Source organism: Dufourea novaeangliae, unplaced genomic scaffold (genome assembly GCF_001272555.1).
Source record: "Dufourea novaeangliae isolate 0120121106 unplaced genomic scaffold, ASM127255v1 scaffold113, whole genome shotgun sequence".
In the NCBI taxonomy this organism is placed as follows: domain Eukaryota; kingdom Metazoa; phylum Arthropoda; class Insecta; order Hymenoptera; family Halictidae; genus Dufourea; species Dufourea novaeangliae.
The window spans coordinates 590,458-605,431 of record NW_015373986.1 but is presented as its reverse complement, the minus strand read 5'-3'; the positions used below and the strand labels follow the sequence as shown (position 1 = coordinate 605,431).

Genomic DNA, 14,974 nt, shown 5'->3' with positions numbered 1-14,974 from the left:
CATTTAAACGGTTCTTCAGATATCTCGAAGGTCTCTGGATAACCTAAACGGATCTAAAACTATTTAAAAGCGCCCAGGATAATGTTTTGCAACTATCTGAAAACGCCCAAGGTAATTTAAAATGTCCTAAGCTTATTTAAAGGGTTCCAAGGTGATTCAAACTGTTTTACAACTACCTAAGAGTTCTCAAGGTTACGTAAAATGTTCTAAGATTGTCTGAAATATCTCAAGATCGTTTAAACTTTCTAAGATGAATATAATAGCTTTGAACATCGTTTAAACGCTCCAAAGATCATCCAAAAGTTCCAGCGACCATCCAATGACTCAGAATATCATTTAAAAGCTCCAGAGATCATCCAGAAGCTCAAAGGATCATCTAAAATGCCTCAAAATCATCTAAAAGCTCCTAAGATCACCCAAAAGCTCCAAGGATCATCTAAAAGCCCCAAAGATCATCGACAACGATAAAAGATCATTCCAGGACTTCGTGGAATCGTCGAAAGTCACCGAGCTTCGCATCTCACCGGGTAAATTCGCCCGGTACGGCGCCTGTAAAGTGCTACAGTTTGTCACTTCGCCCTTAGAAACGAGCGGAGATAGTCGATATTCCGCTCACGTTGCCCCGAGACACATCCACCGGTGCCGGATGAGTAGTATAAGACGCACGCTGCAGTAGTAATGGACCGCGCAAGTCAGGCTGCTCTCGATCCGTACTTTGTAGCGTTCCTCGCGAGGCAGCAGCAGCAGTAGCAGTGGTAATGGAAGTCAAGAGTCAGCCACGATAGCTTAAGTATTCCGTTCGCGTTTATTACATCGGGATTTTACTAATATCGTACCACTTCCTGTCGTGACTTGAAATATAAAAAGTTCGGTCGATATTTCCACGCATCTAACAACGATACACCCTAATTATCAACCCTTTGCTTGCCAACCCTTTTAATCGAATATGTCAATTTATTATTCAGAACCTCCTTTGAATAATAATTCTAGTGGCACTGATTCATATACTATTCCAATCTTCTTCTGAAATAATTCTCGAGATTTAGGGCTGTTGTGCACCCCTCCAGAAAGATCGAAGGAGTGAAGAACACCGTAAGCCTATTCTTAACATCTCGAAAAACGAGGTATACAGCTCTAAACGTGATCTTCACCGACGAATGCTTCACTCCAAATGGGAATCCACCCTCTCTTGACTGGATTTTCCGCTCGCGCGAGAATAAACCTACTTACCCCTTTCCAGTGTCGCGAGATCGAGGGTGTGTATCGCTGAGGGGATGAAGAAGATTGCCAAGATTCGGAGAGTAAATATCCCGGGACGTTTCGGGGTGGATCGAAAATAGGGACGGGTGCAATTTCGCTCGAAATTTCGGATAAAAGTCACCCACTCCCGTTTTGCAACCCTTCTTCGTCCTGTTAATATTAGGGGGAGAATTGCGTCCTGTGAGGTCTTGGCACACGTCAAACTCTTTGGAAACGTCGTGCAGCACGATGTACAGGTCGCACACACACATTACCCACCCCCGTTGTAGCTTCAAAGTAGTCCTCTTCGTTTCCATGAAACGACATTTCCATGAAATTTCCTATGAAACACTTTCCGCCCCGTCCACGGTGAAATTGAACGGTTTTTCGGGTTGAAAGGCTCCCCGGGGAAGGAATCGTTTCCACCGTGAAAAGATGCCTTTCCCGGGAAAAACATTGCGGGCTACTGCTCGAATATTAATTCACTACCCCTTTCAAAGGACGATCATCCCTCGAGAAACCTCCCTCATCACTGTCTTTCGTTTCTTTGGTAAAGCAACTTCCCAGAGTTGTGGTATGGCTAATCGAATTTTTAATCGGGCATTGTCACTGATTTACCATCCCCAGTGGTTGCAACGGTGGGGGGGGGGAGGGGGTGAACCACCACCTGGGAAATTTAGAAACGTTAACGCTGGACCCTGGTACCGGTCCATCGGGTACAATAAATATTGCTCGGGCCCGTTTATTCGGTGTTTCAATTACGAGCCCCGTACACCAGTGGAATAATTCACTGGCCTGAGATTTCGGTGGTCCATCATCCCCCGTAGGAGGAAATGGATTAAAAATTTCATTTCTCGTCTTCCAATCGAATTTTGTCGATCGAAGGGGAGAAATTTAACTCTGTGCCGGTCGATTCTCAGCGGAGGGATGTCCAGGGTCGTGAATCGAGGGTCGAGGGTTGAAAGTCGAGGGTTTAAGGGTCGATCGGAAATTCCACCCCCGTTATCCACCCCCTCTGAAACAAACAGTGGTCGTAACCACGCAAGTGGTTCAGAACGAGGGGACGGTCGTTGATAATCAATATCTCTGTGTACACGGTTAATGCCGCCTCAAAGACACCCCCTCTCCGGACTGGGGGGTGGGTGGTCGCTAATTATTTTCCTGTCGGTGATACCACACGCCAAAGTCGCTTCGTCAGAGATCAGTCCGTGTATAACCCTTCATAGAGGCGTCCATTTAATGAACACGGGTTGGAAAGAGTTTGTAGGGGGCTGTGTTGCTAAAATTGGAAAATCCACCCTCGAGAGAAGCATGTATGCCTTCCGCACCAGTTTTTGTTCAAATAGAAAAGCTTTCTACTCTTTGAGCGTATAACTCTGGTGGCAGTGGGCTAGTGGAAATTATATACAAATTTCACTTGTCCGCCCAGTGGTCCACTGTTTCTACTTAAATTAATTTTCGTTAATATTCATTTTCATGAAAATTAATTTAAACCGTCAGCTATAATACAACGAGATGCTATTAGATTAGATGTAGTCGGGTGGAATGAGCTAGCAATGCTCAGACACGATATTTCTTTTAATTCATCAAATAGAATGAGTCGGCGATAGTCAGACACCACATAAAGTATATTCACGATTATCTGTAGTTGAAATATCCTGAAGTGTGCTTTTTTCTCCAAAATCATATCCCACACAAAGAATTATTTTTCTACTATTTTCTACTACTTCGAATTTGTCTCATTCAATATTACGACCCCCTTTAAGATAGCCTCATCATTCCAGCACCACCCTATGCAATTAAAGGGGCGAGGTTAGTGCAGAGTCATGAACTTAAACGATCGCTCACGCGTAGAAATACCGTGTGTGTTCTCCCCTCCGTTAATAGCAACCCCTAGGCTAGCTTTCGGAATTTCGTCCCGTCAAGGGGGTTGGTCGGGGAAAAATATTTCAACGGAAAAACGGGTCAAACTATTCGTGATATGTTCGAACACTCGACGATTTTAATGGTCCCGTGGCTCTTAACATTTTAATAACGAAAATGTTTCATCCCCTTTCCAGGGTTCAAAATCCCCCCCCCCCCACCCGGTTCGTATCAAAGCTCCTTTATGATTCCATTTTTTCCGATCATACATACATATTCGAATACCTGTCTTCCATAAATATTGAATCCTTGGGAACCACATTTCCCAATGTCGCGGAGCAAAATCGTATGCAACCACCGCGTGTACATATGGATGCACCCTTGTTCGTGGCGAGGACGATCCTTATGCGCGACCCGTTCGCGAGAATCTCGCACATCGATCATGAATATTCAGCGATGCGTTATTCTTAAAAATCGAAAACCAGCCCTTTGTGTGCAGAAGCGCGTGCAATTAATGGAATAGCGTAGGAAGAAAGGTTTAGAAAAGTCGAGGACACATCGAGGACCCAGGGGGTGAGATAAAAATTTCACAGGCATATTCCTCCGGTGCACCTGCACCGGGCTGTCTGACCATTTACTGGCTATTTCTACTCGTATGCAAGTTTATTAATAGTGGCAACGAGCATGACATTTATTTCGGAAATAATTCAGTAGACAAGTAAGGTCGATACAAGACGACACCTTAATGGCCACTTTTGTCGCAAGTAGAAATATCAAGCGATGGTCAGGCACGTTAAGCAGACCTGGCCTACAAACGTTTCGATTGAATTCTCGTGGCAACAACGCTACATCGTGGGTGAAACATTGGCACATTTCCGTGTATCGACTAGGACAAAGGGTTGGAATTATTAAATCGCAGGAATATTTTCGGGGCCGGTGTTCGTCGCAGCGAATAATAATTGTGAAGGGTGGTTCGACACGCCCTATATCCGTGACTTCTCCTCCAAGGAATATCGAGAAGACACGCGCTCAGAAAATATTCTGGAAACGTCACCGAGCAAGCTTTCCGCTCCCGAGCATCCGGAATAAAATGCTGCGACGATCTTCTCACCCCCTACCCTCTACTACCCCCATCGTGCTCTCGTTTCTTCGTCATATTCCTGGGGAGAACTCACTCGAGATCTGGTAAAAAATTAAACGTTGACGTTACGGACGAACTGTACACACGTTTTGCTAAAAGAAATCTGTACGGAACTAAAAACCACAACTTGTTTGGGAATCATGCCACGACTTTAAGGGTTGCGACAGGGTGTTTTTTCGTTATCTTACAGACCTCTTTATCTTCGTTATTTTTGACGCTACGGAAAACTGTCAAAGGGAAAAATTGTTTGATTCAGTTGATAGGACACTTTCAGTCTAAAACTTCACTTCCTAGCTCAAATTTCTTTGAGCTTTCGTGACCGTCGTTATTTTTCCAAAGGGGATGATACATTTCCGTTGCCATATTCTTGTCGCTGACAGAAGAACGCGTTCAACCATATACGATATATCGACATTCGTCCAGCAGTAACTCATATTCTCTCTGCGCTCAAAATTATAATTTTAAAATCGTAACTCTTCAGAAAATCGTCCAAAAACCCACATGTGACACATGTTTCAACTTGTTTTTTTACCAGCTACAACAATACGACCAGGAAAGTACATCATTGTTATACAAAATTTCGAAATAAATAATGACCCGAATGTCACTCGTCAATTTTCACCGAAATATCGTCCCTCGTAGGGAAATTCGAACAAAAGGGGGCGAACAATAACGTTTATCCCATCGTCCGTAGTCGAAATTCCGCGACTACGGTCCCGAGACATTCGTGGTGCATCGGCACGTGAAAGCGTCTGACAAAAGTCAGTCCCGCCGGGATGCAAATCGTGCTCGACTCGAATGCACCGAGATAGGGTTCCCTCCCTCGAGGAACAAGGGTGGCCGTTGGGTGGCTGGGGGAGGAGAGTAGGTCTATGTAAATGCGGCCACCTTGTCGGAAATCAATTTTCGGCGTTCCCCTTTTATCTGTACCGCGTCCTCCCGCTTGCGATCCACGCCCCTTCCACCTGTGGAAAAGCCTTTCCAATCTCTTTTCCCGAGCCCAGGCGAACCGGCCACCGGTCTTATCGCGATCGTACACTCCTGAACGTGTCCTACCTTTCAGAATCTTTAACCGGGGGACGTGGACTAGTTGCCTGAGGATCGAAACGCTGCCAAGTGGAACCCTGAGAGAATTTGTTTTTATATTAATTCGAAAATAATTGAAAAATTACAACGGAGACATTTATATCGCGATCACACGGTGGATTCTACTCCCTCGTCGGCGATATCATTTGGTTGTATCACTTTAAAGGCTAGAGATCTCTTGTGATTAGTCATCTAAGAATAATAATCTTGCTAAGTGGAATTATGTAATGCTGTTAATAATTATTTTATGGTAAGCCTTAAATAATTTTAACAATGTCGAGATTTAGATACTTATTTCATTCTGATTTAGGTGAATGATTTTCGACACATTGGTGGATGAGAAATTGCATTGTGAGGAACGTCGGCGATATCGTTTGGTTGTATCACTTGAAGTAGCGGAGATCTTGTTCGATTCGGCGAACCTAAACTTGATGATTTTTACTACTGCGTATATTTCAGCTAAAGCTCGTTTCAAAAGGGCGCTTTCAGGCCCGTCTAGGTTTCGCTCAGGTATTTTCGAGACGTAACGGACGATACGGCCGGGTGTTTCATGCGCGTTATCTCGACACAAAGGAGGCACGAAACCGGAAGGGAAGGCCGCGCGCTCGCTGCGGGATTCCTGCATAATTAAAAAGGATCACCCAGCCACGGTGAGAACGAAATTCGCTCCGCCGGCTCTGCCTGCGTTACTAGCATTGCTAACCCCTTTGTTTCCAAGTAGTCATTCATGACTTCTTCAATTACACAATAATCAAACTGGAACGCAACACGTTCTTCGCGCAATGCTTCGCTTCGTCCGATCCATGGTCGACTTTTTCTACTTGGCGAAAACATTTGCCTATGTGCTGAACACCATATTGCATCGATTTTCGTATCACTTAGCCACTAGTCTGTATCAAATCACTAGGGAAAAACACGTAATATCTTCTGGAAAATTTTACTTTAACCAGAAATACCTAACAATAGACGTGAATTATTTCGAAGCCTCCGTTGCGCCTTAAATTTTTAATACCTTCTATCGCTTATTTTTCTCTTAATTATTTTTCAAAAGTTAATGAACAAAACCGAATAAATACGCACACACGCGTGTTACAGTGTCTTCGAGATGGGTAGCATAATTAACGATACATATTTCGGTCGCTCGTAATAAATTTCACGGTGAAACCTCGAATGCGCGGCGACCGTGTGCCGCGGCTTCTGTTCTGCATTTAATTATCACTAATTTAGGCCGCACTCCCCGCGCGAGTCTCGATAATACAACAATATACCGGGTGAGACACATCCAAATCGGGAAATCTGTCGGTTCCATTCCTATGTCCAGCTTCTTCTCCGGTTGACCAGCCGAGTGTTACACCGAATGACGTCAGGATTAATTATTAATTGGCGTCCTGGAAGACACCAGAGGCCGGCAGAGAGAGCTGGTCGGCTTAAAAAATTCAGGGTACACTGGCCTGGTCCGTGGCTGGCTAGCGATCGATCTTCGCCTCTAGAGTTTCGCAGGTTTCATGGGTATTCGCAAACGCGTGTTCATAATTACCGACCCAGATCCGCGATAACTCCGGTTTTGGGGTTAATTATAAATGCTCCCGCAGTCTTATCTTGGTCACCGAGCCAGCCGAGGTCGAAACTTGATCGGCCGCCATTTTGGTGATCATCGATTTCCGATCAGGAACACAGCGTGTTGGATGTTCCCGAAGAAATTGGGTGGTCCTAGTTAGGTATCCGTCAAATATGGACTACATGGGCTCTCGGGTATTGGTTCGTTCTTGGATCTAACAGGGTTAGGTCTAAAATTCAATTTGGGTTCGGTCTCTGGGTTAGGTCCGTAGCCGAGGTTAGGGCTAGGCCCTTTGGTTTCTTTGGATTAGGTCTTTATCTGATCTGAATTAGGTCCTGATTTGGGTTACGTGTTTCAGCATTGATAACGTAATTTAATATATTTTTTTGCAGAAGTTTCAATTTTCCAAGAAATAATGGTTCGAGAACGCGTGTCGGCCACCGTGCCACGGAAAACGAGCTGGCACGCGGGATGTGCTGGTCGCGTTTCCCCACTTGATATTAATGGTCCTCGGTTATCGAGCCAGTAAATCAAGGGACGCGGTTACGCGCCAGTCTCGATAAGTGGCCACCCCTTATATCTACCCCGTGTAGTCGCGAGAAACGAGACCCCCTTACCTACGAACTCCGTAACCGCAGTTGGAAAACTTTGATACTCCCTTCGCCTGACTTTCATTCTCCCCTCTGACCAAATTTCAGGACCTCCTTTGTTTCGTTTGAACGACGGAAGAATGAACGAAGGTGGAATTACAAACGCGAAGAACGGCCGCGTATTTCAATTGAACGAACCCTTTCCCCACCGTCAGCCGCGAAACAAGATAATCACGGCGCACGAAGAGGGCGGGTATCGATTCTACCCGCTTGTCGTTTATGGCCGTGTCGTAAATTACCGGTAAATACAGGCGGGTCTGGTGAAACACTGGCGAACAATCGTAACAGCCGTTACCACGTATTTAAGGGCTCGTAGGGCTGCTCGCTGTTAAGCCCGAAGAAATAGGGGGTACGAAATCGAATTTTGTTCGTAGTTAATCAAATCCTTAACTAGACCTGGTTTAACCCCCCAAAAAAGACCTGAATTACATCTGTACTGGACTCCAGTTAGATTTTAACGTCTCAATTCGACCTGAATTAGAACTGAACCAGACATTACATAGAACTGAATTGGACCCTACTTAGGATTGAATTAGACCTTACTTGGAACTGAATTGTACTTTATTTAGACCTGATCAAAACTGGATCTAAGTCCCTTGCAGAGCAAAATTAATCTTTGATCAGTCTGGTCAGTCTAAGTCAATTTGACTCAGTGCGATGAATAGTGATCGGAACAACTATCGAAGTTTGTGCTACCATCCACGAAATGCGAATCCCTGTCGGACCTAGAACGACCTATATTCCAGGGAAATGGATACGCTAAACATCGGCCAGGACGTGGGGAAGTGGTTTGAAGAAGCCCTTTTCTCCTCTCAAGTAGGTCGACCAAAGAAAGAGCACGATGGGCGAACGGAACGAGCCTTTCTTCTCGAGCGGTCACATCGGCCGACAGGACTACTGCTTCATCGTCTTGACGGTCCCAAGTCCCGCGGTTAAGGATCGTCCAAGGCGACGAAAAGATTATTTAAACAAAAGTTTTCGGCTCCTCCGTTCATTGTCGTTTCTACCGCCAGACTCCTAGCCGCGAATCCATTGTTTCCGAAGAAATACCCCGGAAAAATTTCTCGTACCCGTGTCGTTTTCTCTCTACCATGCATCGTCGCCTTCTTTTCGCCTCTTCTTCTGTCTCGAGGCTCGCCTGTTCCGAACTGAAATAACGCGCCCACCCATCCACCCACTCCGAAACACCAGGCCGACGAAAAATAACGTTCCCCTTGGAAAACGAGGGAGCGTTGGAAACTTTGGCAGCGTTGAAACTTGCGCCGTAAATGGCACCACACGTGACCAAATTTCAGGCAGCTCTCGCGTATACGTTATCCTCTTTATATACAGGGTAGTATTGTACAGGGTGATTTTTCAAACTAGTTTGACATTTTGTTTTTTGGGGAGGAAGTTGGATGAACGAGGGGACAGCAAACTTTACAGAATCTATAATTTATAATACAATAGAAGAATTACTTCTGAAACACCCTGTAGACCGGTTTCGGTATCATTAAGAAAAATTTGTTTGACTATTCCTGAGACAAAAGTAATTGACGAACAAACATATAGGAGAGGGACCAAAGTTGTAGAATCGATGACTTTCGAAACACCCTGTATACTCGTGACAATACTAATAATTTATTTGGCAATTATTCTTGAGAGAAGATAAATCGGTGGTGGGCATGTAATTTAGGAGAGACATCAATTAAAATCGTAGAATATATGACTTTTAAAACGTCCTGTACAATACATGCATGACCGATTTGTTTGATGATTATTCTGGAGAAATGGTTCATCGATAAATAAATAATACAGAAATGTGATCGATGATCGTTTTCGAAGTCGATCACGAACAGTATAGTCGAATCGGTTACTTTTGGAATGACCTGTAGACACATCGAAACTCGTTCACCGATACGGGGAGCTCCCTCGCCTATCCGGCTCGAAAAGTTATCGCAAACTTTTAATAGCCAATTCCGATCTTTCGTTGATATTCGCGCAAGAATCCTGGCCGACGCCTCCTTCTACCGCGGCTCACTCGTGACGCAAGCACATCCGCGAGCATGCGTCTGGAAGCGAAAACGGAATGGTGAGGAGGTGGTGAGGCGAGCTCCGAATACCTCTCGTCTGTTGCTACAATGGATTTATGTAGATCAACCTTCGATTAGGTTTCCTTTTGATACCTTGCCAGCTCTCTGACTGCCGGCAGAAGTCGTCTACTTCGTGCAATAAATGCAGCACTCTTCCAAAGTTGAGCGAGGGTGTAAAGAACGTGTCGAAGAATTCTTGTTTTCTGACAATATAAAATTTCTCATTGTATTCACTGGCAAGCTCCAGTTTCAATTTTCTTCGATTGTTTGATTGCGACATTCCTCTCCTTTCGATAATAGAATAATTTTTTGTATGGAGTTGTATATAGTGTCTGAAGTTAAGTTCAATTTTGTACAAGTTAGATCTATGGAAAATCTAACTGAGATCAAAATTAGGTTTACGAAGGATCCATCAGAAATTCAAGTTACGTCCATGAAAGGTTCATCAGAAATCCAAAGGGCGTCTATGGAGGATCCATCAGAGATCCAAGTTAGGTCCATGGAAGATCCAGTGAAAATCCAGGTTAGGTCAGGTAGGATCTAGCCGAATTCCAGACATCGCAGTTGCAAAGATATACCTTTTTCCGATAGAATCCACTGAAGTGGAATGCGAAATCATAACCTCGTCAATTTAATCGAACGGATGCGCGTCATTTTTCTTCGGTGATATTCGCCGTCACAATTTTCGAGGCCCCCGGTGCTCAATTATCGCGGTATAACGCTATCATCCCTGGACGCGGCGTGGATCACGTTTCTATAATTACCGACAGCTGTCGTAAATCGCGTCCAATCACTGCCAGCCACGTTTCAAATTTCGGACGATTGTTTTGCCGAAATTAATAACACGATACTCGGAAAACATCGTGTTCGAACCAACAGAAATGCTCCTATTGATCTGATATCCGATTATTTCGTATCTAGACTGGACTAATTGCTGATTAATGTTTCCGTTAGGAATAAGATTAGATTAAGTTATGGCAAAGTTTAATGTTAGGTTCGAGGTTAGGCTAAATTTGGGTTAGGTTATATCTTTTTGTTAAATTTAGGGTTAGGTTAAATATTGGTTAGGTTAGGTTTAGGGTTAGGCTAAATCTTAGGTTGGGTTTTATCGTGTGGTTGGAATTAGGGCCAGGTTCAAAACAATTTTCTGAGCACTGTTATCCTGATTGGACAGCAGTCGTTACATTCACCGCAGGAAATCGACATCCGTGGGCGAATGTAAATCGATCGCGGAAGAAATTGCAGCAGGTTGGGCGAGGAGCGAAGTGTTCTCAAGTTGCGGAATGCTTCCACGGGGAATTAAGTCGATAAGCTAACCGCGTGGCTGAATTTAAAGCACGGCTTACAGCCGCTTAAGGCCGGTTCAACGCATGAAAATTGCCTGTCACGTGTAATTATAGGCCCGATCGGGAATCAGATTAACCGGGGCGGGAACGTGATCAACGGCAAGAAACCGGGTCACGCGGCCACATCAAATAAACTTTCCTTAATATCGCCGTGAAATTAGCGGGCTCGTGGCGCTTCCGTTCGATCCACGTGGCGATATAGCCGCGAAATTTTCACGATGAATCATCCCAAACGATACTGTTAATAATTACGGGACATTTATTCGACGTCCAATAAACTTCATTCCACGTGAACGTGATCTATTTTCTTTAATGGAAACGCTTATGGACCAGATGGACAATTATAGATCAAATGGACAATTCTGGCTCAAATGGGCATTTCTGAATCGGGTGGACACTTATATCTAAACATTTATTCTAAATTCACTTATACGCCTGACCAACGATAGTCTTTATCACTTAAAACGTCGAATAAACTTGATTCCAGAGGCGCGAGATCTATTCTCTTTAATGAAAACGCTTATGAGTCCGATGTTTTTGAAGTTCTGACAGGGGACTGGTGCCCTGTAGTCGCAAGCTCGTTCGAATTTGTCGTCAGAGACGGTGGAAGTTGCTTAATTTCCTGGCGGAACGCGTTGAATTATCCACAGCAGCTTTGATCTCTCGAGGTTTTCGAAAGCACCGAAAGCGCAACGGCAGACATTTCCTTCGGTGCACGCTTGAAGCGTAAGCTTGCTTAGGAATCCGGCTGGGAGCGAAAGCTTTGTGTCTGCGCAAGCCGCTTGGTTTCCACCGGCGGTGAACGATCGTTTGCGATCCTCTGCCCTCTTGCTGCCCCTTATTCCGCGGAGCATCTTAATGGCTGCGTGACCCTGTAACAGCTGGAACCATCCCGGGAACGCCTTCAATAGACGCGACTGCATTGTTTCGACGATTTTCAATTGTGCATCCGACTGCTAACGACTCCCGGGTCTGTCCTCCGAGTAGTCTTCGGAATTTATTCGGGAATTAACGCGTTCAACTGTCTCATGAGGAGTAGAATGTTCCACTTCTCTCAATGATAAAGAAGTTTTATATACGGAATTTTGATCGGGATAGGTCTGGATCGACGGTAAGGTTTATGTTCTTGTTGTATACAAGGTAGGTCCAGTCGATATACATATTTGATCCAAGCTAGATCCAATTGGGATCCATTTTAGATCGTCTAGACCACAAGGTTAAGATTAAGGGGATCCAAATGAGATTCTGGTAGGGTCTGATACGATCCAGTTGGGAGTTAGGTTAGGTCTTCGGTCCAAAGGTGATCCAAGTTAGGTCTGACATGTTCCGATTGTGATTCAGGTTAGGCATTCGGTCCAAAAAGGATCCAAGTTAGGTCTGACATGTTCCGATTGTGATTCAGGTTAGGCCTTCGGTCCAAAAAGGATCCAAGTTAGATCTCGTGGGATCCAAGCTAAGATTCAAGCAAGATCTTAGGGTGACTGGGTTGCTTCCAACTGAATCCAAGGTAGAACTTAATATAAAATAAAATAAAATAAATAAATTATACTTAAATATAGGTTAGTGTTATGTAAGAAGGATGTCTGGTCTTTTCTAATTTCCACGCGGGACACCGAAAATTTTCATTACATCGTACAATGTAGGCGGACGGTGTCTCTTGACGTTGTTTCAAGGGTGAGGCAGCTCTCGTCGCTCTTAAACAACCAAAATTTACGAGGGTGTTCCGGAAAATTCAAGGGCGTGAAGCATTATATTTATGGGAAAAGTGAGGCCGGGTAAGAAAGTACGGCTATATTTAACGCCAACGACGGGGAAAATGGACCCGCGCGTATATCCATATACTCCGCTGGTTTTTCGATCCACCAAACTTCCCTTCTGCCTCTGTCGAACCATTTATTATTCCATAACCTTCAGACTTCATTAACGTACTTGCTGATTCCTCGACTAACAATTATGCTGACAGTAACATTTTTTAAATAATAATTTTCGAAACATTTCGATATTGTCTTTTATCAGAACGATAAATTCAAGTGGTGGACGTGGTAGCCAGTCCAAAGTGGGGGGGTGACATAGGGGAGTCCGGTTTGATTATTACGATTCATTAATATTACTCTCGTTACGAATTTATTGCCCGGTCTTATTGTTCTTGCAATCTCAAGGGGGAGCACCGTCGGGCTCTCCATTAATTCAACCAGCTAGCCCCAGGTTCGTCCAGTCGTTTCGATTTGTCACGAGCGGACAACCTTTCGGCGAACGCCGCAGTCGGCCAACCTAATCCCTCGGACCTAACCTACTATGTATGACCACTTCTGCTCGGTCGTTTCGCTTTGATGAGATTTTCAGCCAAGCCGTATCACGCGTACCACTCATTATTCCCGTTCACGGCACTGCTCGGAACTGATATCCGCCATCTTGACCGCAATCATCGCCATTCCGACATCTTAACTCGTGACCGGAGCTGGAAGATTGACGTCTTTTTAATGTCACAGTCGATGTGGACTGCTGGGCGTCATTAACCAAACACGTTGAAACTAATTGCCCACGTTTAAGAAGCCATATAACATTCTTTTCCTACTTGTCTGACCACATACAGACCCTATGCTACTTGCAGAACCGTGTATCATTTGTTCGGTCATATACGAATCCTATTTCCCTTGTTTGGCCCTAAACGATCACTGTTTCACTTACAGAACCATATAAATACCATCTTGTTAGACCATGTACTAATTCTTGTGTACTTGTCTGATCATATACGAACCCCATTCTACACTTCTGAGCATATCGGAAACATAGATCACTTGTCTGGCCATATATGGAACCTGTTTCACTTGTCTGACCATATATGGAACCTGTTTCACTGATCTAATATACGGAAACTATTCTATGGGTTGTTACTTCCTCAGTTTTTTGTATTTTACGCTTAATTACTGATTAATAGAAGTTAACAATTAATAGTAACTTCTGTCCGCCTATCAGTCGACATTCACAGTTTCATCCATGGAGAGAAGTTTAATGCATTCCCGTTCGAAAAATCATCTTCTTGAACGGTGCTCGAAGAATTTTCTCCGTTTAATTAATCGAACGAAACTCACTCGAAGCGGCACGCGAGCGTACGTTTTAACAAGGCCGCGCGGCAATTATGTGCCCCACGATGACTCTCGTCATTGGTTGCACGCGGCGCGGTATTTCGAAAAAAGTGAGCTAACGAGCGGGTAGAGTCGCAGCTAGAAAACGACTGAATCGTGTCCCCGCCTGCAATCTCGTGGAAAATCAACCGTGAGCAACCTCCACCCTCTCCAATTATTAATTTCGTATTATTTTGTTAATCTACCATCTCGTACTTGATGGCCCATGCACAGCCATCCTTATAATCACAAGCGTGGGACCATTGAAAATACAACGCGACAAGCTTTTTATTAACTGACTCAAATCCCAGAGATGACTATGTCAAGATTGTCAACGCTTTTCCATCCACGACAATGCTTTCAACTCTCCTGACATCTTGGAATCTCCGAAGTCACATGACTATTTCCCGTTCACACGTCACGACGAGACGAGAAATCCTGCGGAAATAACAGTCTCGGTTGAGAAGCTCCACCGCCGAGTTTAATTCACGAAACGAGAACCCCTACTCCAGCGACCTGTCCGCCAGTTTCCCGCGACAAGAAGCGCGTTACACGCGCCGGATTACGTGGTCCGACCACCTGCCCGCGAAGACACTCCGTGGAAAGTTTGATTAAAGCCTTGAACCAGACCTCACCGTCGGGAAACGGGTGTCGTATTGCGCCAGCCAGCGAAACCGTTAATCTGAGCCTGTCCTCCCGGAGCGCCTGACCGCCACATACACGTACACGCTCGTGGGCTTCGCGAAACGGAAATCGGAGTACGTCGACTGGTTTTGGTTTCATCGCGGGTTTCATTAATCGGAGCGGGATTCCGTTCGTTCGCGAAAATGATAGTGCAGCCGCGGTTCATTTGCATCCGCTTTAATCGAACCTGTCCACTCGCATCGCGTTAAT

General features: G+C 44.7%; 1 protein-coding gene across 1 annotated transcript in view; it reads left to right on the top strand.

Moving 5' to 3' along the window:
• The window catches only part of LOC107187334 (acetylcholinesterase), an 83,979-nt gene that overhangs the window by 49,232 nt on the left and 19,773 nt on the right, over nucleotides 1-14,974 (top strand). The window lies entirely within an intron of this gene.